This window comes from Marmota monax, unplaced genomic scaffold (genome assembly GCF_021218885.2).
Source record: "Marmota monax isolate L192 unplaced genomic scaffold, Marmota_monax_Labrador192_F-V1.1 WCK01_AAM20220418_F8-fsc00105, whole genome shotgun sequence".
Classification (NCBI taxonomy): Eukaryota; Metazoa; Chordata; class Mammalia; order Rodentia; family Sciuridae; genus Marmota; species Marmota monax.
The window spans coordinates 53,624-78,856 of NW_026692947.1; the positions used below are offsets into that span (position 1 = coordinate 53,624).

The 25,233-nt window shown below is 37.3% G+C and overlaps 1 pseudogene; it reads right to left on the reverse strand.

The window, feature by feature from the left end:
* Positions 1-3,759: 3,759 nt before the first annotated feature.
* LOC124097656 (complement factor H-like) lies at positions 3,760-23,983 on the reverse strand (annotated as a pseudogene).
* Between the last annotated feature and the right edge of the window lie 1,250 nt (positions 23,984-25,233).

Genomic DNA, 25,233 nt, shown 5'->3' on the forward strand with positions numbered 1-25,233 from the left:
GATAAAATGGTGAACAAATTCAGTATTCTACTGAAGTCTCAAGAAAAAAAAAACTGGCTTTAGAAAATCAAAAATTATTCCATCTTTTGTTACTTAATCATATTACAACTAAAAACTTTGGAGTTCAGGGTATGATTCAGTGATAGCATCCTTGCCTAGTGCACATGAGGCCCTGGGTTTGATCCCCAACACTGCAAAAATCAAAAAGTAAGTAAGCAAAAATTTTGTATGGTAAAGAGACCAAGGCATATAGCTAATGATTGAAAACTGCTGTATAAAATGAATTTCCTGAGTTTAAGGAAAAATGTTTTTATTATTTCCTTTGTGAAACTAAAATATTTCTTACTCTTTGTTCCTTCAGTTCTAAATCTATTTATTTTGTAATTTTTGCAATTTTTTTCATGCATTAAAAGAGTAGTTCTCAAGTGAGTGATACTGATCCTGAAAGTAATGTTTGGAAACACAGTATGGGGTAGTTTGGGTTATCATTGTTGGGGAAAAGGGAGGATATCTATGGCATTTGTTGGTAAGACCATAGTTTCTAAAAATCCTGCAGTACACAGGCTATTTTTCACTTTGGACCAATTGACCCACCTAAAATGCAAGTTATACCTCCATTGGGAAACATTTGAATAAAATGTTTTCTAATAGAGAATTTGATTATTTGAAAATTGAAGTTTGAAAAATAATTAAAATATACCTATTGCAAACTGGTGAAATGATAATATAGTAACACATCAGGATTATTTTTAAATACGCTCTTCAGAGATCATATGTAAAAAGGGGATAATATTAAAGATTTCTAGATGTACATTATTTGAGTAGAGGATACAGCTATTGATCATCTTTAGACAAACATAAACATATATGTTAGAATTTAGAGGCAAAAGTGTATTTTTTAATCTAGAAAGAAAATTTGAACAGAAATAAAAATGACAATTTCCAAATCTATAGAAGGATAAAAAACTAATAAGACATGCTAAGTCCAGTAGAAATAGAGAAGCAGGGGAGAAAAAAGAATCATTTAAAAAATAAACAGGTGCCAGGCATAGTGGTGCATGCCTGTAATCCCAGCATCTCAGGACGTTAAATTTGGAGGATCACAAGTTTCAGGTTAGATTCTGCAACCTAGCAAGACTTTCAGCAACTGAGTGAGACCCTGTCACAAAATAAAAAACACTGAGGATGTAGCTTTACCTCAGTGGTAAAGCATCCTTAGTTTAATTCCCAGTCACACCCCGCCCCCCCCAAAAAAAAAAAAAAAAAAAAAAAGATAGCACAGAAATATGGTAGGCACATAACTTACACATCAATCTAGACATCAGTAATGATAAATATATACTAAACTAGCCAGTTAAAAAATAGTGTAAATTGGACTTAAGAGTAAAACTAGCCAGGCATAGCAGCTCATACCTGTGATCCCAGCTACTTGGAAGACTGAGGTGGGAGAAGCAAAAGTTCAAGGCTAGCCTGGGTAATTTCCAGATGCTTTCTCGAAATAAAAAGGGCTGGGAATATAGCTCAGTGGTAGAGCACCCCTGGGTTCAATCCCCAGTACTGAAAAGAAAAGAGAAATTCTCTCCCCATCTTTAGAGACTTATAAACTTGTTTCCCGAGTAATTCAGAATATCAGAAGGTAGACTGAAAATTGATGAACTTAACTTAAAAAAACGTAAAAACTAAAAGGATAAACCCAGTAAAAGTAGATGTATGTCTGGGCACATACCTGTAATCCCAGGAGCTTGGGAGGCTAAACCAGGAGGATTAGAATTCAAAGCCAGCCTCAGCAACTCAGCAAGGCCCTAAGCAACTCAGCAAGACCCTGTCTATAATAAAAATATAAAAAAGGGCTGGGATATTGCTCAGTGATTAAGCTCCCCTGCCCCCCTGTGGGTTCAGCCCCCACAGCAGGGAGCAGTGGCACATGCCTATAATACTGGCTACTCAGGAGGTTGAGGGAATAGGATTTGCCAGTTTGAGATCAGCCTCACCAATTTAGCAAGGCCCTAAGCTATTTAGTGAGACCCTTTCTCAAAAAGGGCTGTGGGTGTAGCACATTAGTAAAGTGCCCTTGGGCTCAATCCCTGATACCAAAAAAAAAAAGAGGATATATGGATATAACAAAAATACAAAATTAATAAGATTGAGGGCTGGGGTTGTGGCTCAGCAGTAGAGCACTTGCCTAGCATGTGCTATCCCCAGCACCACATAAAAATAAATAAATATATTATGTCCAACTACAACTAAAAATTTTAAAAAATTAATAAGATTGAAAATGATAATATAATAAAAAGGATTTTTCTAAAGTGTTGTTTGAAATAATTGGAAATTCTCTGATACGATTCATCAAGAGAGGGCTAGGGTTATGGCTCAATGGTAGTGCACTTGCCTGGCATGCGTGAGGCACTGGGTTCGAGTCTCAGCACCACATAAATAAAAAATAAATAAATAAATAATTTTATATGAAAGAATCAATACTATTCATAGTAAACATTAAAGAAAAAATAAAAGCCACATAAATTAAGAACACATATGTAATACATATAATTGAAAGAAAATTGATAATTAGAATTACTAAGAATCCAACAAACACCAAAGCTTCCAAAAAGATAATTTTAAAAAACCCATCAATCTGCATTTTACAGATTAAAAAATGAACTACCCATTAGCCCATAACAATTTATGCCAAAACCAATTATTAATAGAAAAAGCACATATCAACACTTCAGTATTTTACCACTTTATTGCCATTTATGTACTAAGTATTAAAATACAACATCACTTAATCATTATTAAGAATGAAAAGCAAGAATACAGCATTGACCAGAATGTATATTAGTACAAGCACTACAGAAAACCTAAAACCAAATATGTACAATGTCCCAGAAGACCCCTTTCTGTTACATGTCCCAGAAATACTCAGAAACAAAGGGTAGTACTGCAAAAATGTCCCATCACTTCTTGACTGACATCTTTTACTCTCATTGTATTTGTTTTTTATTTATAACATAATTTTATAATAATTTTGAGTCAAATGATTAATTTCAATGTATGTGCATATGACTTAATTAAACCAAAAAATATTGTATTCAAATTTTTTAAAAATTTTTTTTAGTTGTAGATGGACACAATACCTTTATTTATATATCTTTATATGGTGCTGAGGATCGAACCCAGCACTTCACACACATAAGGCAGGTGCTCCACTACTGAGCTTACAGCCCCAGCCCCTGTATTCCAATTCTTTACTATATTCTTGAATACTGTTTACTAAGGTGCACTTATTTTGCTACATACTTATCATACTCTGCTCCTGGAATGATTTATCACCATGAACTAGCTACTTAATAGTATATTTAAGCCTCTGGTCCTATTTATTTTTATCTTGAGAGAATATTTCATACAAATAAGTGTCAAAAGGACTTTGCACAATTAATTCTTACAAATTTAATACTCTTTTTTTGAGAAAAATAGATTGCTTACATAAAATGAATATATTAATTAAAATAATTGGGGTTGGGGCTGTAGCTCAGTGAATGGTAGAATCCTTGCCTAGTATACAGAAGGTCCTGGGCCCAATCCCACGTAGCACAAAAATAAATAATAAATAAATAACCAATAAAATTCTTTTGATGTAGGGTACCAAGGAATGACCTCAAGGGCACTTGACCACTGAGCCACACCCCTAGCCCTCTTTTGTATTTTATTGAGATAAAGGGTCTCAATGAGTTCCTTAGTACTTTGCTCTCACTGAGGCTGGCTTTGAATTTGTGATGCACCTGCCTCAGCCTCCCAAGCCCTGGGATTACAGACGTGCACCATCGCACCAGGCCTGATAAAATTTTAAAAAAAGAAACAGAAAATAAAAATAACCTTACCTTCACATGAGGGACTTGGACTCCATCCTGAACTACTGCATGTAGCATTGCCTCTTTCACTGTTTTCAAAACCTTGATTACATTTATATTGAAATACTTCATTCTCCTTATAAATTTTCTTTGGAGATACAGAATAGCCATTTCTAATTTCTGGTGATGTGCAGGAAATTTCTAAATACAAGGGATTAAATTCTAAAATGTTATTACGAACTAAAAGACTATAACCAAGTTGTGTTTATATAAAAATAGATTTTTTTTTTCCATTAGGTAAATCAGCCAACCAAACAAAAGTTCTCTTTTGGCTTGACTGTCTGATTTATCTGTTATTCTTAACATCAGTTGTTATCATCTGTTGCTATTCATTTTGCCAGAAGCTAAATTTCTGAGTAAAATTATGTTTCAACTTTAGTTTAAGGGTAAGTTAGTCCTTTGGCGGTAATTGATAGTAATACTCATCAAATGTATATGTGATATTGAATATAAGTTTACTGTGATAAGTATTTTCTCCAAGTGACCTGTAAAAATAAAACATTTTCTCGTTTTTGATTAGAGCACTTATTCAACAGAAAACTTTCTCAAGGAAATTTATTCAACTCATTTTTCATTACATTTTTGGAAGTAACTGAGATTCTGCTTTTGTGTCTTCACCATCTATACAGGTTTTCTGTCAAAAACAAAAACACAACAAAACAAACACACAAACAATAATATCAGAAAACTGCCCATCATCTTTGACACCACTTCTCTCAAACACTTTTCCCTGAGATCATGACAATAATAACTGTTTTCCCAAATCCTCTTCTTCCATCTTCCTAATCTCTTTTTCTTGGGTTTAACTACAAAAACTTCCAAATGGTCACTTTATTCCTCCACTTGAAATCCTTCACCAGTTCCCAAATCAGTCTGCATTAAAGCTAAGTTCTTAAGAATGGTGCATTAGCTTCTCAGTACCTTGTACTGGCCTATCTTCAGTTCATCACTGATTATCACCTGACTGCATCCTACACAAGGCCCCTGTGGACAGTGGATAAGGAACAATAAGATTTCACACTTATTGAAGCCTCACTGCCTTTCTATGTTCCTCTTCTGACCTTCCTGGGACTGGCATGCTTTTGCCTTCTTCATGGTCACCTAAAAATAGCCCTCTCTTCCTGTAAGACTTTCCTTAAGCATCTGCAATTCCAGGAAGGTTCTTCTAGTCATGACATCTAGCCTTGATCATAGAAATCCCATATATGAACCTCTAAAGTATTTAACTTAACATTATTATCACAGAGAACTATTTCTGTTAGAATTCTTAAGACATTTTTCATTTTTTATTTTTTTACTGTAAGGTACACTAGATAAAAATGTGAATAAATCATAGGGTTTAGATAATAAATAAATATGGCAGAAACTTCTTCCCAACAAGAATAGGTTAAATGAAGTGTGGTAAATATTAAATTAATTGGTCATAATGTTTAACTTAAAAGCCAAAATTATTGATGAATCAAGATACACAAATCAGCTGTTTCATGACAAAATAAACTGAAGAAATCATGGCTTACACTTGACTTAGAAACTTTTCTAAAATAAAATTATTTATTTGGTGGATTCAATTATGTTCAGCAGTTCATTGTTAACGTTCATCATAAATATGAAAGAGAATCATTTCCTAGAAATAAGTTATCAAAGATGAGTTATTCAAAAATATAATGCCATCATGATGCATCAGTGGAAACAAATAATAAATATTTGGCATCCAGAATTAAAAATAGACTTTTCTGGAGATCAGCACAGAAAGGCTGAGCATTCTCTTTCAACCTGTAAGAGCCAACTACAGCCAGGAGTGGTGTTACATGCTGTAATCCCAGCAGCATAGGCTGAGGCAGAATTTCAAGTTCAAAGCCAGCCTCAGGAACAGCAAGACATTAAGCAACTCCATGACACTAAGCAACTCAAACCTTGTTTCTAAAGAAATACAAAAAAGGGCTAGGGATATGGCTCAATGGTTGATTGCTCCTGAGTTCAATCCCTTGTACCCACCACCCTGAAAAAAGAGCCAACAACAATATATTTATGGTTAGAGTATGGGTGTTGATGTCAGATAATAACCTAGGTTTAAATCTAGACTCCCTATGCTGTGGTAATCTAGGCTGCATGATTTGATTTTTGTTAACAGTGAAGTAACACCCAAAAGCTCATATGTGAGACAATCCACCAAGATTTAGAGGTGAAATGATTGGGTTATGAGAGCCTTAACCCAGTTAATCCTCTGATAGAACTTGACTGAGTGGTAACTGAAAGTAGGTAGGGTGTGGCTGGAAGAGGTGGGTCATTGAGGGTGTACCTTTGGGGTATACATTTTGTATGTTGTGAGGAGAGTGTGTCTCTCTCTCTCTCTCTCTCTCTCTCTCTCTCTCTCTCTCTCTCTCTCTCTCTCTCATTCCTGATCATCATGTCCTGAGCCACTTTCCATTGCTTCATTATTTCACCATCATGTCCTTTGAGCCCCAGGGAATGGAGCTGGCTATCCATGGACTGAGACCTCTGAAACTGAGAGACCTCAAATAAACTTTTCCTCCTCTATTTGTTCTTGTTAGTTTTTTTTTTTTTAAATCAAGCAGCCAAGTAGCTGACTAAAACAATTTTGCACCAAAATTTCTTCAATTATAGAGATGATACTAGTACATACAAATCATAAAACTGTTTTGTAGGTAGAAAATAGATGACTTATATAGAAAACTAAGATCAACTACAGGGATATTATACATGCTTAATAAACATTAGCTTTTTAAGAATTATTTATATTCATTATTGTGTACAATGTTTTTAAATATATATTTTCATAAGAAAAACTAAGAACAATCAAGCAAGCAGTTAAGTACATCTTACCCACACATCTTGGTTTCTCATTACTCCAATGACCATTTTCTGAACAATATATTTCTTTGTGTCCTTCATGTTTGAAGCCTGAATTACACTCAAACTGCACGACTTGTCCAAAGATAATATTCCTCATCTGGTTCTGTCACACTACTGATAATTCTCCCATTTTCTGGTTCTGTCACTGGCAAACACTTAACAATGAAAAACAAAAATAATTTTTTCTAGTAGAATTTAAAACTTTATAATGAAATTTTTGTGTGTGTGTGTGTGTGTGTGTGTGTGTGTGTGTAAAATCATCAGCAAAGTAAAATAGAGGAAATTACTTAAATATTTTTAGAAGCATTTGATATACCTGTTTGCAAAAGATAAAAGCTAGGTAACATTAAAATTACTGTTTATCTCTGATTCTTTTCTGTGGAAGTGAACAAACAGCTACTACTTTGAATGGTAGTTTGCATTTTCATGGTGACAAGTAGCTCAAATTATTAACAAATATAAGTTTAGAATGACTAAATACAAAATTTCCATTTATGCCCCCAAATAATATAAACCAGCATTCTAAAAGATATAAAAGTAAACTTCATAATATTTATTTCAATACAAAAATTGTTCTTAAATTCCCTTCCTCTTCCACCTCAGTGTTCAAAATAACTTGAGTATTTATTTTGATTTTACTTAATATTTTCAAATATCCAAGGTTGTAGAAGTCAACCCTTTTTACTGTAAAAGGACCCTGGATTCTTGTTATAATGAAAATTCTAAGAGTGATTCTTTCTCACCCCAAAGCTAATGATTCAATAGGCCTTTTTATAGTAACCCAAATCTCAGTTTTAACAAGGATCCCAAGGGATTTTGATTTCTCTCTTTATTTATATTCTCTCTCTCTCTCTCTCTCTCTCTCTCTCTCTCTCTCTCTCTCTCTCTCTCATTTATCTAGTTATTTATTTTTGTGGTAGTAGAACTAGAACCCAGGTCCTCATGCATGCTTAATGAACACTACCACTGAGCTATAACCTCAACTCCTATATTTGATGTATCAAAACACAAAATATGTAGTAATAAAATGACTTGTCAGGCATGTTTGGTACACATCTGTAATCCCAATGACTTGGTAGCCTGAGGCAGGAGGATCACAAATTCAAAGCCAGCCTCAGAAACTTAGTGAGGCCCCAAGCAATTTTTCAAGACCCTGTCTGTTAATAAAATCCAAAAAAGACTGAAAATGTGGCTCAGTGATTGAGCACCCCTGAGTTCATTCCCTGGCACCAAAAATAAATTTAAAAATAAAAAATAAAACAAAATAACTAGATACATTGCAGCACTGGACAAGCAGAATGCAGAAAGAACAACTTTTTCAGATTTTTCAAAAGTTTTTTAAAGCCACCTACCTGTAGGATAATAAAACTAGATATCCACATTGAATATCCAGTTAGGTTAGTATTCAGCAAGAGAAGGAACTGTACTGTATTATAAACCAGAAAAATAATTTAAATAAAAAATATTTAATTATAAACTTAAGGATGTTTTGATGCCAAACATTTTGAAAAAGCTTAAATAGTTTGGCTGTCTTGACAGATTATAAACTTATTTTATATTACCTTTCCATATAGGAATATCATTTGTCCATCCTTCTGCTTTACATTCACGGAAATTATTCTTACTTAACATTTGATACCTGAAAACAAAAATAACAGACTGGCAAGAGATTACGTATTTGCATGCAGTTTTTAGCTTAATCCTATTCTGAATGTCTCTCAAAAACTCCAGTTTATGGAAAATTAGCAACTTATACGTTTCCTTCCTTCTTTTTCTCTTCCTTTATTTTACCTTCCCTACTATCCTTTCTCCCTTCCTACCATCATTTGTTCTTTCCTTCCTTTCTTCCTTCCTTCCTGTCTTAAATGTCTTTCTCTCCCCCTCTCTTTTTTTCTTTGAAAGACCTGCAGACTCACTAAATAATTTTCATGGGCCTTTGTTTTCTTTATTTGCAAATAAGGATTGTTCTGCTCATTGTACAAGTAAAATAGATGTTCTTCCTCAAAAAAAAAAAAAAAAAAGGAAAATGCTTTTATTTGTGACTAATTCTGTAAGGAAAGAAAACATTTTCATAAACCAAGTTTTAGTCACAGAGCCAAGCATTTATTCTACATATCACTCATGTAAAGGAAACAAAATAATTGACTACTAAGATAATCCTGTAACTTCTCTACTAGCTAGAATGTACCCTCTTAACAGAGAAAGCAGATTTTCTGGTTATTTTTTTCCACCTGCACAGAGATCCATTTATTTCCCAAAGACTTTTCAGATATTCTGCAAAAGCCTCCCATGGTCCAAATATTTGGAGGGAGGAGGGGAGGTAAAAGAATGAAGTTGCGGGGCTGGGGATGTGGCTCAATTGGTAGCACTCTTGCCTAGAGTGGGTGAGGCACTGGGTTCGGTTCTCAGCACCACATAAATGTGAAATAAAGATACTGTGTCCACCTAAAAACTAAAGAAATAAATATTTAAATTAAAAAAAGAATGAAGTTGCCTATTTGATAGTGATTGGCAAAAAACAGTAGCTCACAATACTCAAACCCAGACAAGCAGAATAATAAAAAAAAAAATTAAGGTTTTTTGAAACTTCTCAAAATTTTTATAATTCCTGTAGGATTATAAAACTGGATATCTGAATTGAATATCCAGTTAAATGGTTAGTATTCCGCAAGGGAAATAACTAAAGGCAAAAAATCAAAAAGGGTTAGTTGACAGAAACCAAGGGGTAAAAAAATCTACTGCACTGGGCTGGGGCTGTAGCTCAGTGGCAAAGTGCTTGCTTTGCACATGTGAGGCACTGGGTTCAATCCTCAGCACCACATAAAAATAAACAAATAAAGGCATGCTGTCCATCTACAAATATTAAAAAAAAAAAATTTAAATCTACTTCACCATCTATAACCTGGTCAAAAGATTTATATCCCCTTGAAAATAAATTTAAGAGTTAAATTTATTTTAAATAAAACAATTTTAAAATAACATAAATTATTTTAGTTTGCTGGATGATCTCGACACTTCATTTCACTGATAAATATCAGTGATTTCACTGATAAAGTTCTGTTGGAGACTGAGAATAGCAGGAACTCTCATAGTGAAGCTATAGCAGAGTTACCCCTAGTGGACACAGGATGAGGTAAAGAGAGCCAGAATCAGAGGCAAGTCTGTAGCTAATTTCTTTAACAAGTTATAAATATGAATTGTTACAATTGAGGAAATCAAGTAAAAGAAATTTATGGATTTTGATTCCTTTCCAAGTCATTGTTGGAACCTAAAGGGAAGACTTTTCTAGAAATACAGGGAGATTTCAGAAATAGAGCAAATCAAAAAGTTCAGGCCCAGATTGGCTTAACCTACTTGGTTACATATGAAGAAGACAGTAGTAATGACTGAGAGTTGGACTGAAAATGTGTTTGAAAAACTTCCTCTGAAGAGGCCAAACTATTAAGAACTAAAACTTATTGGGCATTTGAAATACTCTAGGATCTCTTTTAAGGGCTTCAAGTATGGATCTTATTTCTTTCTCTCACTAATCCCATGATGCACATGATATGTGTTCACTTTAAAAAGAGAGCAAAATTCAAGTGAAGACCTATTTATACACACAGATACTGAGAGTTGAAGGTTTGCAACATGGATTTAGTGTCAAGCCTGACCTTTAAACTATCACATTTTCTTGCTCCAAATCAAGAAATGTTTGAAGGGAGAATAATGATTCAATTTATAATCTCTTGAATCTTCTTGTTTAGTATAAAATTACAGTGATAAGATCATGGCTTTCTAATGTACAAAATTTTCTGCAAAATAAGTTTTTGACCTAGAGAGGAATAATAGAGAAGAACAAATACTAAGGAGGTACTGTGATGAGATCCGTCAGGAAACCTGACTGGCTAGTTAGAAGGCATAAAATCAATGATTCTGAAAGAGTAGCATTTTTGATATGAATGATAAAAATAATTTGTATAACATGGAAATTTAAATAATAGCATTTATAAGTAAAACTTACAACCAAAGAATTGCTTCTTCCTAAATTTTATAAATTTATAATTTTATTATATGTCTAATTATCCCCAACATAGATAACCCAAAATACCCTGCAAATAGTACAATGTAGAAAAGATGCCTTGGGTGAACATTTACTTACATGTGAACTGTTTTTCCATATACTTATTTTTTTTTTTTTTAATTTTTTATTGTGGGTTGTTCAAAACATTACAAATTTCTTGACATATCATATTCCACACTTTGATTCTAGTGGGTTATGAACTCCCACCTTCACCCCATACACAGATTGCAGATTCACATCAGTTACACATCCATTGATTTACAAATTGCCATACTAGTGTCTGTTGTGCTCCGCTGCCTTTCCCATCATCCACCCTCCCCCCTCCCCACCTCTCCCCTCCCCTCCCCTCCTCTCTCTCTACCCCCTCCACTGTATAACCCTGAGGGTCTCCTTCCATTACCGTGCAATTTACCTTCTCTCTCCCTTTCCCTCCCACCTCTCATCCCTGTTAAATGTTAATCTTCTTCTCCTGTTCTTCGTCCCTACTCTGTTCTTAGTTACTTTCCTTATATCAAAGAAGACATTTGGCATTTGTTTTTTAGGGATTGGCTAGCTTCACTTAGCATAATCTGCTCTAATGCCATCCATTTCCCTGTAAATTCTATGATTTTGTCATTTTTTAATGCAGAGTAATACTCCATTGTGTATAAATGCCACATTTTTTTTATCCATTCGTCTATTGAAGGGCATCTAGGTTGGTTCCACAGACTTGCTATTGTGAACTGTGCTGCTATGAACATCGATGTAGCAGTGTCCCTGTAGCATGCTCTTTTTAGGTCTTTAGGGAATAGACCAAGAAGGGGAATAGCTGGGTCAAATGGTGGCTCCATTCCCAGCTTTCCAAGAAATCTCCATACTGCTTTCCAAATTGGCTGCACCAATCTGCAGTCCCACCAGCAATGTACAAGTGTACCCTTTTCCCCACATCCTCGCCAGCACTTGTTGTTGTTTGACTTCCTAATGGCTGCCAATCTTACTGGAGTGAGATGGTATCTTAGGGTGGTTTTGATTTGCATTTCTCTGACAGCTAGAGATGTTGAGCATTTTTTCATGTACTTGTTGATTGACTGTATGTCCTCCTCTGTGAAGTGTCTGTTCAGGTCCTTGGCCCATTTGTTGATTGGGTTGTTTGTTCTCTTATTGTCTAATTTTTTGAGTTCTTTGTATACTCTGGATATTAGGGCTCTATCTGAAGTGTGAGGAGTAAAGATTTGTTCCCAGGATGTAGGCTCCCTATTTACCTCTCTTATTGTTTCTTTTGCTGAGAAAAAACTTCTTAGTTTGAGTAAGTCCCATTTGTTGATTCTAGTTATTAACTTTTGTGCTATGGGTGTCCTATTGAGGAATTTGGAGCCCGACCCCACCGACTGTAGATCGTAGCCAACTTTTTCTTCTATCAGACGGCGCGTCTCTGATTTGATATCAAGTTCCTTGATCCATTTTGAATTCACTTTTGTGCATGGCGAGAGAAAGGGATTCAGTTTCATTTTGTTGCATATGGATTTCCAGTTTTCCCAGCACCATTTGTTGAAGATGCTATCCTTCCTCCATTGCATGCTTTTAGCCCCTTTATCAAATATAAGATAGTTGTAGTTTTGTGGATTGGTTTCTGTGTCCTCTATTCTGTACCATTGGTCCACACGCCTGTTTTGGTACCAGTACCATGCTGTTTTTGTTACTATTGCTCTGTAGTATAGTTTGAAGTCTGGTATCGCTATACCGCCTGATTCACACTTCTTGCTTAGCATTGTTTTTGCTATTCTGGGTCTTTTATTTTTCCATATGAATTTCATGATTGCTTTCTCTATTTCTACAAGAAATGCCATTGGGATTTTGATTGGCATTGCATTAAACCTATAGAGAACTTTTGGTAATATCGCCATTTTGATGATGTTAGTTCTGCCTATCCATGAACAGGGTATATTTTTCCATCTTCTAAGATCTTCTTCTATTTCTCTCTTTAGGGTTCTGTAGTTTTCATTGTATAAGTCTTTCACCTCTTTTGTTAGGTTGATTCCCAAGTATTTTATTTTTTTTGAAGATATTTTGAATGGAGTGGTTGTCCTCATTTCCATTTCAGAGGATTTGTCGCTGATATACAGGAATGCCTTTGATTTATGCGTGTTGATTTTAAATCCTGCCACTTTGCTGAATTCATTTATTAGCTCTAATAGTTTCTTTGTAGAGCCTTTTGGGTCTGCTAGATATAGAATCATATCATCTGCAAATAGTGATAATTTAATTTCTTCTTTTCCTATTTTTATGCCTTTAATTTCTTTCGTCTGTCTAATTGCTCTGGCCAGTGTTTCGAGAACTATGTTGAAGAGAAGTGGAGAGAGAGGGCATCCCTGTCTTGTTCCAGATTTTAGAGGGAATGCCTTCAGTTTTTCTCCATTCAGAATAATGCTAGCCTGAGGCTTAGCATAGATTGCTTTTACAATATTGAGGTATGTTCCTGTTATCCCTAGTTTTTCTAGAGTTTTGAACATAAAGGGATGCTGTACTTTGTCAAATGCTTTTTCCGCATCTATCGAGATGATCATATGGTTCTTATTTTTAAGTCTATTGATGTGGTGAATAACATTTATTGATTTCCGTATATTGAACCAGCCTTGCATCCCAGGGATGAATCCTACTTGATCATGGTGTACAATTTTTTTTATATGTTTTTGTATCCGATTCGCCAGAATTTTATTGAGGATTTTTGCATCTAGGTTCATTAGAGATATTGGTCTGTAGTTTTCTTTCTTTGAAGTGTCTTTGTCTGGTTTAGGTATCAGGGTGATGTTGGCCTCATAGAATGAATTTGGAAGTTCTCCCTCCTTTTCTATTTCCTGAAGTAGCTTGAAAAGTATTGGTATTAGTTCTTCTTTAAAGGTTTTGTAAAATTCTGCTGTATACCCATCGGGACCTGGGCTTTTCTTAGTTGGTAGTCTTTTGATGGTTTCTTCTATCTCCTCAATTGATATTGGTCTGTTTAGGTTTTCTATATCCTCCTGACTCAATCTGGGCAGATCATATGACTTAAGAAATTTATCTATGCCTTCACTATCTTCTAATTTATTGGAGTATAAGGATTCAAAATAGTTTTTGATTATCTTCTGTATTTCTGAAGTGTCTGTTGTGATATTGCCTTTTTCATCCCGTATGCTAGTAATTTGAGTTCTCTCTCTTCTTCTCTTCACTAGCATCGCTAAGGGTCTGTCGATTTTGTTTATTTTTTCAAAGAACCAACTTTTAGTTTTGTCAATTTTTTCAATTGTTTCTTTTGTTTCGATTTCATTAATTTCAGCTCTGATTTTAATTATTTCTTGCCTTCTACTTCTTTTGCTGTTGTTTTGCTCTTCTTTTTCAAGGATTTTGAGATGAAGTATGAGATCATTTATTTGTTGGTTTTTTCTTTTTTTAAGGAATGAACTCCAAGCAATGAATTTTCCTCTTAGAACTGCTTTCAATGTGTCCCATAGATTCCGATATGTTGTGTCTGTGTTTTCATTTATCTCTAAGAATTTTTTAATTTCCTCCTTGATGTCTTCTATAACCCATTGATCATTCAGTAACCTATTGTTCATTCTCCAATTGATGTATGCTTTTTCCTTCCTTCTTTTATCGTTGATTTTCAGTTTCATTCCATTATGATCAGATAAGATGCATGGTAATATCTCTACTCCTTTATATTGTCTAAGAGTTGCCCTGTGACATAATATATGATCTATTTTTGAGAAGGATCCATGTGCTGCTGAGAAAAAAGTGTAACTGCTTGATGTTGGGTGGTATACTCTATATATGTCAATTAGGTCTAGGTTATTAATAGTGTTATTGAGTTCTATAGTTTCCTTATTCAACTTTTGTTTGGAAGATCTGTCCAGTGGCGAGAGAGGTGTGTTGAAGTCTCCCATGATTATGGTGTGGTGGTCTATTAGACTCTTGAACTTGAGAAGAGTTTGTTTGACGAACATAGCTGCACCATTGTTTGGGGCATAAATATTTATGATTGTTATGTCTTGTTGGTGTATGGTTCCCTTAAGCAGTATGTAGTGTCCCTCTTTATCTCTTTTGATTAACTTTGGCTTGAAATCTATTTTATTTGATATGAGTATGGACACGCCTGCTTGTTTCCGAAGTCCATATGAGTGATATGATTTTTCCCAACCTTTCACCTTCAGCCTATGTATGTCTTTTCCTATCAAATGCGTCTCCTGTAGGCAGCATATTGTTGGGTCTTGTTTTGTGATCCATTCTACTAGCCTGTGTCTCTTAATTGGTGAGTTTAAGCCATTAACATTTAGGGTTATTATTGAGATATGGGTTGTTCTTCCAGCCATATTTGTTTATTTCTGTTACTAAACATTGTTTGTTTTCCACTTTGATTGTTTCCCCCCCCCTTTACTGTCCTACCTCCCACTGTTGGTTTTCATTGTTATTTTCCATTTCCTCTTCCTGTAATACTTTGGCTAGGATGTTTTGAAGAGATGGTTTTCTAGCTGCGAATTCTTTAAACTTTTGTTTATCGTGGAAGGTTTTAATTTCATTCTCCATCCTGAAGCTTAATTTCGCTGGATACACAATTCTTGGTTGGAACCCATTATCTTTCAGTGTTTGAAATATGTTATTCCAGGATCTTCTAGCTTTCAGAGTCTGTGTTGAAAGATCAGCTGTTATCCTGATTGGCTTGCCCCTAAATGTAATCTACTTCCTTTCTCTTGTAGCTTTTAAAATTCTCTCCTTATTCTGTATGTTGGGCATCTTCATTATAATGTGTCTAGGTGTGGATCTCTTATGATTTTGCACATTCGGCGTCCTGTAGGCTTCTAGGATTTGGGATTCTGTCTCATTCTTCAAGTCTGGGAAGTTTTCTTGTATTATTTCATGGAATAGACTGCTCATTCCTTTGGTTTGGAGCTCTGTACCTTCCTGTATCCCAATGACTCTTAAGTTTGGTCTCTTAATGTTATCCCATATTTCTTGGATGTTCTGCTCATGGTTTCTTAACAGTCTTGCTGAGCTGTCTATGTTCTTTTCCAGTTGAAATACTTTGTCTTCATTGTCTGATGTTCTATCTTCTAAGTGTTCTACTCTGTTGGTAGTATTCTCCATTGAGTTTTTAAGTTGGTTTATTGCTTCCTGCATTTCTAGGATTTCTGATTGCTTGTTTTTTATAACCTCTATCTCCCTGTATAGTTGATCCTTTGCTTCCTGGATTTGTTTGCGTAATTCGTTGTCGAAGTGATCTTTCATTGTCTGATTTTGCTGTTTAATGTCTTCCTTGATACTCCAGATCATCTGAAGCATGTATATCCTGAATTCTTTATCTGACATTCCATCTGCTGCAGCTGTTACCTCTTCTAAAGTTGCGTTGACCTGCATTGCTTGTGGTCCTTTCTTTCCTTGTCTTTTCATACTGCTTGCGTATCTTTCCTGCAGGTGCGGGCGGCGGCTCTGCTCTCTCCTTATTCCAATTGGGGTGTCGTGGCTACCACGCCGGCAGGTCACTGGGCCTGTTCTGGGAGCTGGTGGCGGCTCTGTTCTGCCCCTACTCCAATTGGGGTGTCGTGTCTGTCGTACCAGCAGGCCACTGGGCCTGTCCTGCTGGTCGGTCGCAGATCTGCCCACCTTTCGGGCACGAGTGGAGGCTCTGCTTTGCCCCTACTCCAATTGGGGTGTCGTGACTACCCCGCCTGCAGGATGCTGGGTCTGTTCCTGGCAAGGGAGGCGACTCTGCTCTGTCCCTACTCCAATTAGGGTGGTGTTTGTACCCCGCCGGCAGGCTCCTGGGCCTGATCCGCCGGTCTGTTGTAGGTCTGCCTACCTTGAAGGCGCTGGCGGCGGATCTGCCCTGCCCCTCCTACCACGCCTGCGGACCCCTGGGCCTGATCTGCAGGTTGATCACTGGTCTGCTCACCCTGCGGGCACGGGTGGCGGTTCCGCTCCACCCCCACTCCAATTGGGGTCACGTGACCACCACACCGGCAGGGCCTGATCCGGGCGTGGGATAAGGATCTGCTCTGCCCCTACTCGAGTTGGGGTGACGTGTGTACCACACTGGCAGGCCACTGGGCCTGACCCGCCAGGCTGTCACAGGTCTGTTTACCTTGCAAGCGCGAAGGGCGGCTCTGCCCTGCCCCTCCTACCACGCCCATGTACTACTGGGTCGTGGGTCTGCCCACCTGGCGGGTGTGGGTGGCGGCTCCGCTCCGCCCCCTCTCCAATTGGGGTCACGCGGTCACCACGCTGGCGAGCCGCTGGGCCTGCTCCGGGGGCTGGCGGCGGCCCGGCTCCTTCCCTCCGGCTCGAGGACAAATTGAGGAGACTCGGGTGACTGAGCCTCACCCCCCTTACCAGGAGACCAACTGCTTATGTCACCGCTGGTATTGATGAAGATCTCTCCTCCACCGCTTTCTGCTGACATCAGATCTCTGCCATGTTGGTATCCTATGCGAATGGCAGCATTTCGTTCCCCTTGCCAGGCAACCCAAGCAATGGGTGAGTCCTGACCTGCCCTCAGCAGGACCCGGACCGAGACACAGTTTCCGCGGGCTCCTAGCCCCGGTACAGGGAAGTTCCGGGAGCCGGAACTCGGCCGCTCCGTGCTCGGTGTAAGCTCCTATAAGTGTAGGCTCCAAGAAGCAGCCCCCGCGGGCTCAGTTCCGGGAGCCGGAATTCGGCCGCTTAGTGTTTGGTGTATACTCTGATAGTAGCAGGGTCCAAGAAGCAGCCTCCGCGGGCTCCGCAGCCCTGAGCCAGGGCGGTTCCGGGACGGTTCCGGGAGCCGGAACTCGGCCGCTCTGTGCTCGGTGTAAGCTCCTATAAGTGTAAGCTCCAAGAAGCAGTCCCCGCGGGCTCAGTTCCGGGAGCTGGAATTCGGCTTCTTGGTGTTTCGTGTTTGCTCTGATATTAGCAGGGTCCAAGAAGCAGCCTCCGCAGGCTCCGCAGCCCGGAGCCAGGGCGGTTCCGGGACGGTTCCGGGAGCCGGGACTTGGCCGCCCCGCGCTCCGTGTTCACTCCGATAAGATCAGATTTTAAGAAGCCCCCAGGCGCTGAACCCTAGCAATCTGTCTGCAAGCCGCAGGCGAATTGCAGCCTGAAATTACCTGTTCTATGGCTGAATGAGCTGCGGTCAGTCAAAAACAGGTGTGGTGACGTCAGTTTACCAACATGGTGGCTGCTGGCCTCCTCTGTGGTCTGACCGGTGTGGAGAACCGAGATGGACCGCTTCCTTCCCCGTCTCGAACCCAGAATTCAGCCCTGAGTGCGGTGCTTGCGCGTCTGGCAGAAACTGCAGCGCTGTAACCCTGCGTCTCTATCCCAGCGCGCCTTGCAGACTCTAGCCGCGGGGCGATTTGCTGAATAAGCAGTTTTACCCTCCGTGTGACAAACCTCTCTCGTTTGAGTCCCCGTAGCCGATCCTCGTGCGATGGAAATCCTTCCTCCAGGTTCCGGCGCACCCCACTATTGCTGGAAATTCCTAACAAGATATCCTTTAGCCGTCCTGACTTGTCATACTACCACACAGTGAAGCAGCACACGGGGGTAATGCACTCCCCTCGCCGCCATCTTCTGACACCTCCATATACTTATAATAATACTATATTAGAGTAATTACAGCTTGACTTTCTTAATGTTAAGAAAAGAGTATGATATACACATATAATAATTTATATTGTACCTTAATTTTCAAGTTATTTGTGTATATAAATTAGTACAGTTCCTCTTTTGTATTTGAGTTATAAACCTTTTCAATATTGACTACATACCCCTCGTCACATTTATAAACAACTTTTGCACCATATTCAAATTTATTTCCTACTTCAAGATGAAAAGAACCAAATGGAATATCCCCAGGATGTCCACAGGGCTTCTCTAAAATAAAAATAATATATGTATATGTATTAGTATGTTATACAGGGAACACATTCTATGTAGGAGTTGGTGGACAAAGATATTCGGCATTTAATTAGAGGACAACATTGAATATAAGGAAAATTGAAAATAGCAAAGCTATTATTTTATAATTGTATTTTTTAATTTTTTCGGATTACTGTCCTCTTTTTAAAAATAATCATGTATTGTTTTGTATTAAAATGATAAGAATGATATAATTCAACCATTATTGTTACAATATCAAGTATTAAGCATTTTCACAACTAAAAGATATGAAGTTTCACACAAAAAAATGAAGTACTCGGGGCTGGGGTAATGGCTCAGTGGTAGAGTGCTCACCTAGCATGCAAGAGGCACTGGGTTCAATCCTCAGCACCACAGAAATGTAAAATAAAGATATTGTGTCCACCTAAAACTTAAGAATAAGTATTGTTTTAAGAAGTGAAGTACTTACTCTGACATATCCTGCCTGGATTAAGAGCCACCCATTCTCCATTTCTGCATGCCCTTTTGATGGTACCAAGTGTTCTATAGCCAGGGTGGCATTTGTAGGTAGCCTGAGTACCCTCTGGATAAGGCTGGTCAGGCCAGGAACCTAACAGAATTTCTGTATCTCCTATTGGAGGAGGTCCTTGGCAATCTAATAATAAAAGCAAACATATGGTATGTCGGGGTTCACTTTGCTTTTAAAAATACCTATATGGTTACTGATCCATCCCTTGTGGGAATGTGTGTCATGGGTTGGTTGTGATGTGTCCCCAAAAGCTCACTTATAAGATAATGCAAGAAGGTTTAGAAGAAAAATGAATGGGTTATGAGAGCTTTAACCCAATCAGTGAATGCATCTGTTGATGGGGGGATGGGGATTAACAGAGTGGTAAATAAAGGTGAGTAGGGTGTGGCTGGAAGAGATTCGTCATTAGAGTATCTGATCACTTTGTATCTGGCCAGTGGAGTCTCTCTCTGTCTCTCTGCCTCTTGATCATCATGTGAGCAGCTTCCCTCTGTCACACTCTTCCCTGCTGATGTTTTGCCTCACCTCAAACCCTGAGGAATGGAGCTGCCTATCTATGAACTGAGACTTCTGAAATGGTGAGACCTCAGATAAACTTTTCCTCCTCTACAGTTGTTCTGGTCAGATCTTTTAATCACAGCAATGGAAAGCTGACTAGAACAGTGTGCATGTAAAACAGTGTGTGTGTGTGTTTAAAAGTAAATTGTGGGATTGAGAGGATTAAATTAATTAAATCCAAGTGAGAAAGCCTTATTTCATGCAAACATATGGTCTGGCTATTTCTTACCTGGTTAGGACTGCCAGCTCTGGATATGGATTGATGATCTGAATTTGAATAAATAGAGGAATGGTAATGAAGAAAGGAAGAACCAGATGAACTTTGAGAGATTACATTTAGCATAAAATTTTCTGAAACTTGGTAGAGTGCTCACCTAGCATGCACGAGGCACTGCTGAGGTTTTGGACTGAAATTTCCCATATTCTCAGTCAAAATGTCCCAATAGGAAAAGTGGCCTGCTTTAAGTAAACAGTTAGTATCTTTATTGAACATATTTGCTATATTTGAAAATCACTCAGGATCAAATTCTAAAACAGGAGTTAAAGCATCAAAGAAGCAGGTAAATTTATCAGTCTTTTGGGATAGAGGAACAAGATTCTAACCGGTTCTCAATTGAAAACATATGAGTGTACCTGCGCGCGCGCGCGCACACACACACACACACTCACACACACACACACACAACACACAGTCCTCTCTTTGCATATTTTCATACCAGAAGTGGACTGACACAAACTAAAATATAACCCAGGCCCAAATGAGTTTAATTAGATCAAAAGAAAGCAAACACTCTCATTGGTGGGAGTAATTATATAAACTTAAGTCATAACATTCCATCTCATACAAAATGTATGGACTCAAATGAAAATTAAAGCACACATGAAAGGAGAAAAAGTCTGTCCAGGAAGAGAAAATAAAGTTAGTAAATAGCAGACACTTAGCTCCTGAAGCTACAATGCTATCAATATCTTTAGAATAACTCTTTTAAGTATGTTAAAGAAACTATATAAAGAAGATGTAAATAAGTAAAAATAAAAAGGTACCCAAAACAAAATGACTCTAAAAATCATGTGTTATTCTGAAAGTACAGAATAAATATGTGAAATAATGTCTCATGAGTCATATGGACACAGAGTGAAATATATTAAACTTGAAGAAAGTCTAATGTAGAAATGCCACAAATGAAATACAGAAAGTCTAAAGTGCATAAATAAGAACAAATCAAACAGAGTAAAAAAATGTGTCATGCAGTGTCAAGTAACAGAACATATGAATAACTGGAGTTTCAAAGGAGGGAAAATTGACAGAAGTAATAACTGAAAAATTAATAGCTCAAAGGTACCTAAAATTGATTAGAGAAATCAAAACACAAATGTAAATCTTGGCAAACTCCCCCGAGTATATACACAAAGGAAACCTATATTTAGGCTCTGCTAAAACACAAACATAAAAAAACAAAAGCAAAAAACCTTAAACACATACAGAAAAAAAATTTATTTTGATAACACCAAAATAATAACTGAGTCTATAATACTAAATGTTGAAGAATGAAATCATTGTCTTACATTTCTAAAATTAGATGCTTAAAATTTCATTTCTAAAATTAGTTAGGTGCTTAAAATTATATATCAACTGAGAATTCGTAAAGAAAATCTTATTTTGGGTTCACCAACTCAGAGGTTTAATCCTTAAAACTATGAACTGAGAATAAATTATTTCTTTGCTAAGTAACTGTTGTCAGTTACTTTGGTCACAGCAATGAAAAGCTGACTAACACGTAGATTGATACTGAAAAGTAAGGTTGTTGCTGTGAGTAACCTGACCATTTGGTTCAGAAGCCTTTTGAACTGGTTTGTGACACGAGTTTGGATAAGTTTGGAGATGCAGGCTGGAGAAAACTTAGAATGTTAAAAGCAAAGTTTTTTAGGTAATTCTGATGGGAGCGGAGAAGACCAGAATGTTGATAACAATATGAACAGTAAAAAGACTATGCTCATGAGGTTTCAGATGGTAATGAGGACTCTTAGGAATTGGATTAGAGACAAGTCACATTAGATACAGTCACATGACAGCAAAGAACTTTTCTGCAATTTGCCCATGACCTGAAACTTTGAGTCTCAATCTATAGTTCATGGACTAATAAATCTGGGGGAGTAAAGTTCAAGGCAGCACAAATTCAGAAAGTTGAATGGGTATTGCTGGTGGTTTTTTATCCAAATTTACTGTGATAATGAGAAGCAAAAAAACCAGGAAAGATTGAAAAAGCTTTCAGTTTAGCCAAAGAAGTAGATGTGGTTGCTGAAGAGATTACCACCACTAAAGAGAAGCTAAGTATTTTATCCAGAGATAATAGAAAAGATTCCCTAAGGGCACCTTAGGAAACTACACCCATTGAAGTCTTAAGGGTGTAAAATAAAAATTCATTTGAAAAGAGATCATAGGAGCACCCTGCCTCCATAAGAGGGACCTATGAAGTTCCTTCCTCATGGGTCCTTAAATAATGTTCAGTTGTCTAGATTCAAGGGCCCCTGCAACCATAGTCAAGGAGCCCAGCTATTCCTTGAGCTGGCAGCAGGAGTTGGCATCATCCATGTGGTGCCAGTTGTTCAAGAATGTAGGATTCTGGAGTTGGGGATCATGGAGGCCTCCACTGAGGTTTCAAAGGAAGTCCTGGGAGGCCAGGCAAAGTGCAGGAGGGTCAGCATCCCTTCAGGTAGCCCCTGAGACAGAAATGCATAAAAATGTGAGAATGAAGCTAAAGCTGCAGTGGAGACCTCAGGAATTAAGAGATTCTAGTAACATGGAACATCTGCCAAGGAAAGCTGTAGGAAGCAATGGGCAGAGCCATCCAAGAGAGAAGCCATGTTGGATGCAGCGCACAAGGCCAAAGGGGTGGGGCCACAGAAAAGGGATTCACATCTCACCACAATCTGTGTAAGAGAACACAAATATTCTCTTAAATCTTCTTTAACCATCCACTATATTTGACACTCAGTTGTTTAACTCACTAATATTTTGTGCCATTAATCTACTATCATATTTGCTTATTTTATCAATATTTTCATTTTTTCTTTAATTTTTTGAAAAAATGATAGATTAAAACAAAAATTATACCTAATAACAGTTTACTATGTGGTATTTCCCTGTTTGTATAGTCTGTGTAATGTTTAAGTCAAGCTAAACATCTATCTTCTCAATGATCTATCATTTCTTCATGGTGAAAACATCTTTTTAATTGATAATTATTTGCACATATTTATGGGGTCTTTATGATGTTTTAATACATGTATACTTTGCACAATGTCCAAATCAGGACAAATATCTTTCTCTTCAAACATTTATTTCTTTGCAGTTAGAACATTCAAAATCCTTTCTCCAGCTCTTGAAATACACAGTACATTATCATAATTGATACTTACCCTATATACAATGAAAACTTAATGTTTTAAACACTATGATTAAATATCAAAAGTATAAAGTTTAATGAATAAAACAAATTTCAAAAACAACATATATATTAGAGTATTTTAAAAATAAAAAAAAAAACTATGCAAAATTAAACAACTGAAAAATTACATTCTTCTTTCCAGTAAGAAAAGCATTAATACTACCAAAATTCAAATGTTAAAATGAAAAAAAAAAATTCATTTTCTTAAGAACAGTCATTAACATGACCATTACTTGTTAGGTTTATTAGGCAAAAGTAATAAAAGTCCAATTTGGACCCTGAATGGGTTCATGCTGGTGAAGCCAGAATTAGCCAGGCAGTCAACATAGATAGGTAAATCGAGTCAGGTCGGATCAAGGAGGCCAATTTGAGTAAGTCCAGAAAGTTGGAGTCTGCCTCCTAGGGACTTCAGAGCCCTTCCTCCACCCTTATCATGATAATCTGCTCTGTTCCAACCTGTTGCTAAGGTAATCTGCCCCAGGAATTGTCCCTCCCTACAGGGAGTTGTAAAAGCTGTTAATTAATGTGTCCTGGGCTGCTTCATCTGGCCAATCCCCCTGTCCATCTGCTTCTCACCTTTTGGTCATTCCACCTGAGCATCTCCTGGGCCTAGTCACATACACAGAAAGGAGAGAGATAAGGGGAAGAGAGCAGGAGAACAAAGGAAGCCTAAGACATTAAAAAAAAAAAAAAAGCAGAATACCCTCACTTCTTAAGATACCAGGATACCAGCCATGGCCCCCTTCTTCCTCCTGGGAGAAGTCTATGTTACCCCTTTCTAAATAAACCCTGCTTTATATGCTTGCCTTGGTGTGCTTCTCTAATGTTATACTTCAACATGTGAGGAAGCAGGATTCCTCTCCAGTAACTGGTGGTATCACTGGTATGAATGCCTTGCTTCATTTTAAAGAATACACAGAAAACCAAAGAAAAGAGTGAAATCTTAACATGGCCAAAGAAAAGGTCAGATTCATTTAATGGCAATTAATGGTTAGACTTACAGCAGACTTCTCAATAGCGGTAACAAGCTAGAAGATGTTAAAAGAGCTTTTTAAATTTGGAGAAAGCTGTAATTACCAATCTAGAATTCTACATACACAAATAATTTTTCAAGAATGAAAATTTGATCAATAAAATTTGAGAAAATTGCTTCCATAAATTCACATTAATAAAACAAAAACAAATGAACTATACTTCAGAAAAAGGAAAATGCCCCTGGATATAGGGTCTATGATAAAAGAAGAAATGAAGAGCCAAGAAAGTGATATACACAGGAGTAAATCAAAATTAACATTGACTACAAAACAAATATATATAATATATGAATATATGTAATCTTATGCTGTTTAAATACACAAGTGTGCACACGCACACACATATATAAACTACATGACAATGGTATATAAACTGAGAAAAGAGAATTGATGTCTTATAAGCTCTCAGTGTTGAGAAGAGTGGAAAGGTATTAACTAGCTGTGATAGTTTTCTTTTTTATTTTAATAATTTGTATTTTATGTTTTACACAAATGGAGCACAACTTTCCATTTCTGTGGTTGTACATGATGTAGGGTTACACCATTCGTGCACTCATACTCATACATAGGTGTAATAATTGATAGATGAAAATGGCTGGGCCTCCATCTTTTGGTATTCCATCAAACACTAATCTATGTGCTGCTAGGAGGGCATGCAATAAATCTATTGACTTTACTCCAGGTGATTATTCAAGGTAAAAATTCTGGAAGGAATTTTACTGTGGACAGCAGTTGCCTTCCCTGTGAGTTCCAGTCTGTTTGTGACCTTCTCTTTCTGACTTCCCACCATGTAGATTTCAGACTTAGATTGTTCCCACAATTTCCTAAGCAACTAGGAAGAATCATTTTTAAGAGCAAGATAGATAAATGGGTATATTGATCAACTGATTGACATTTAGATAATCTTCTGCTGATTAGACTTTTCTTCTGCTGTCTGAGTGATAAATTGGCA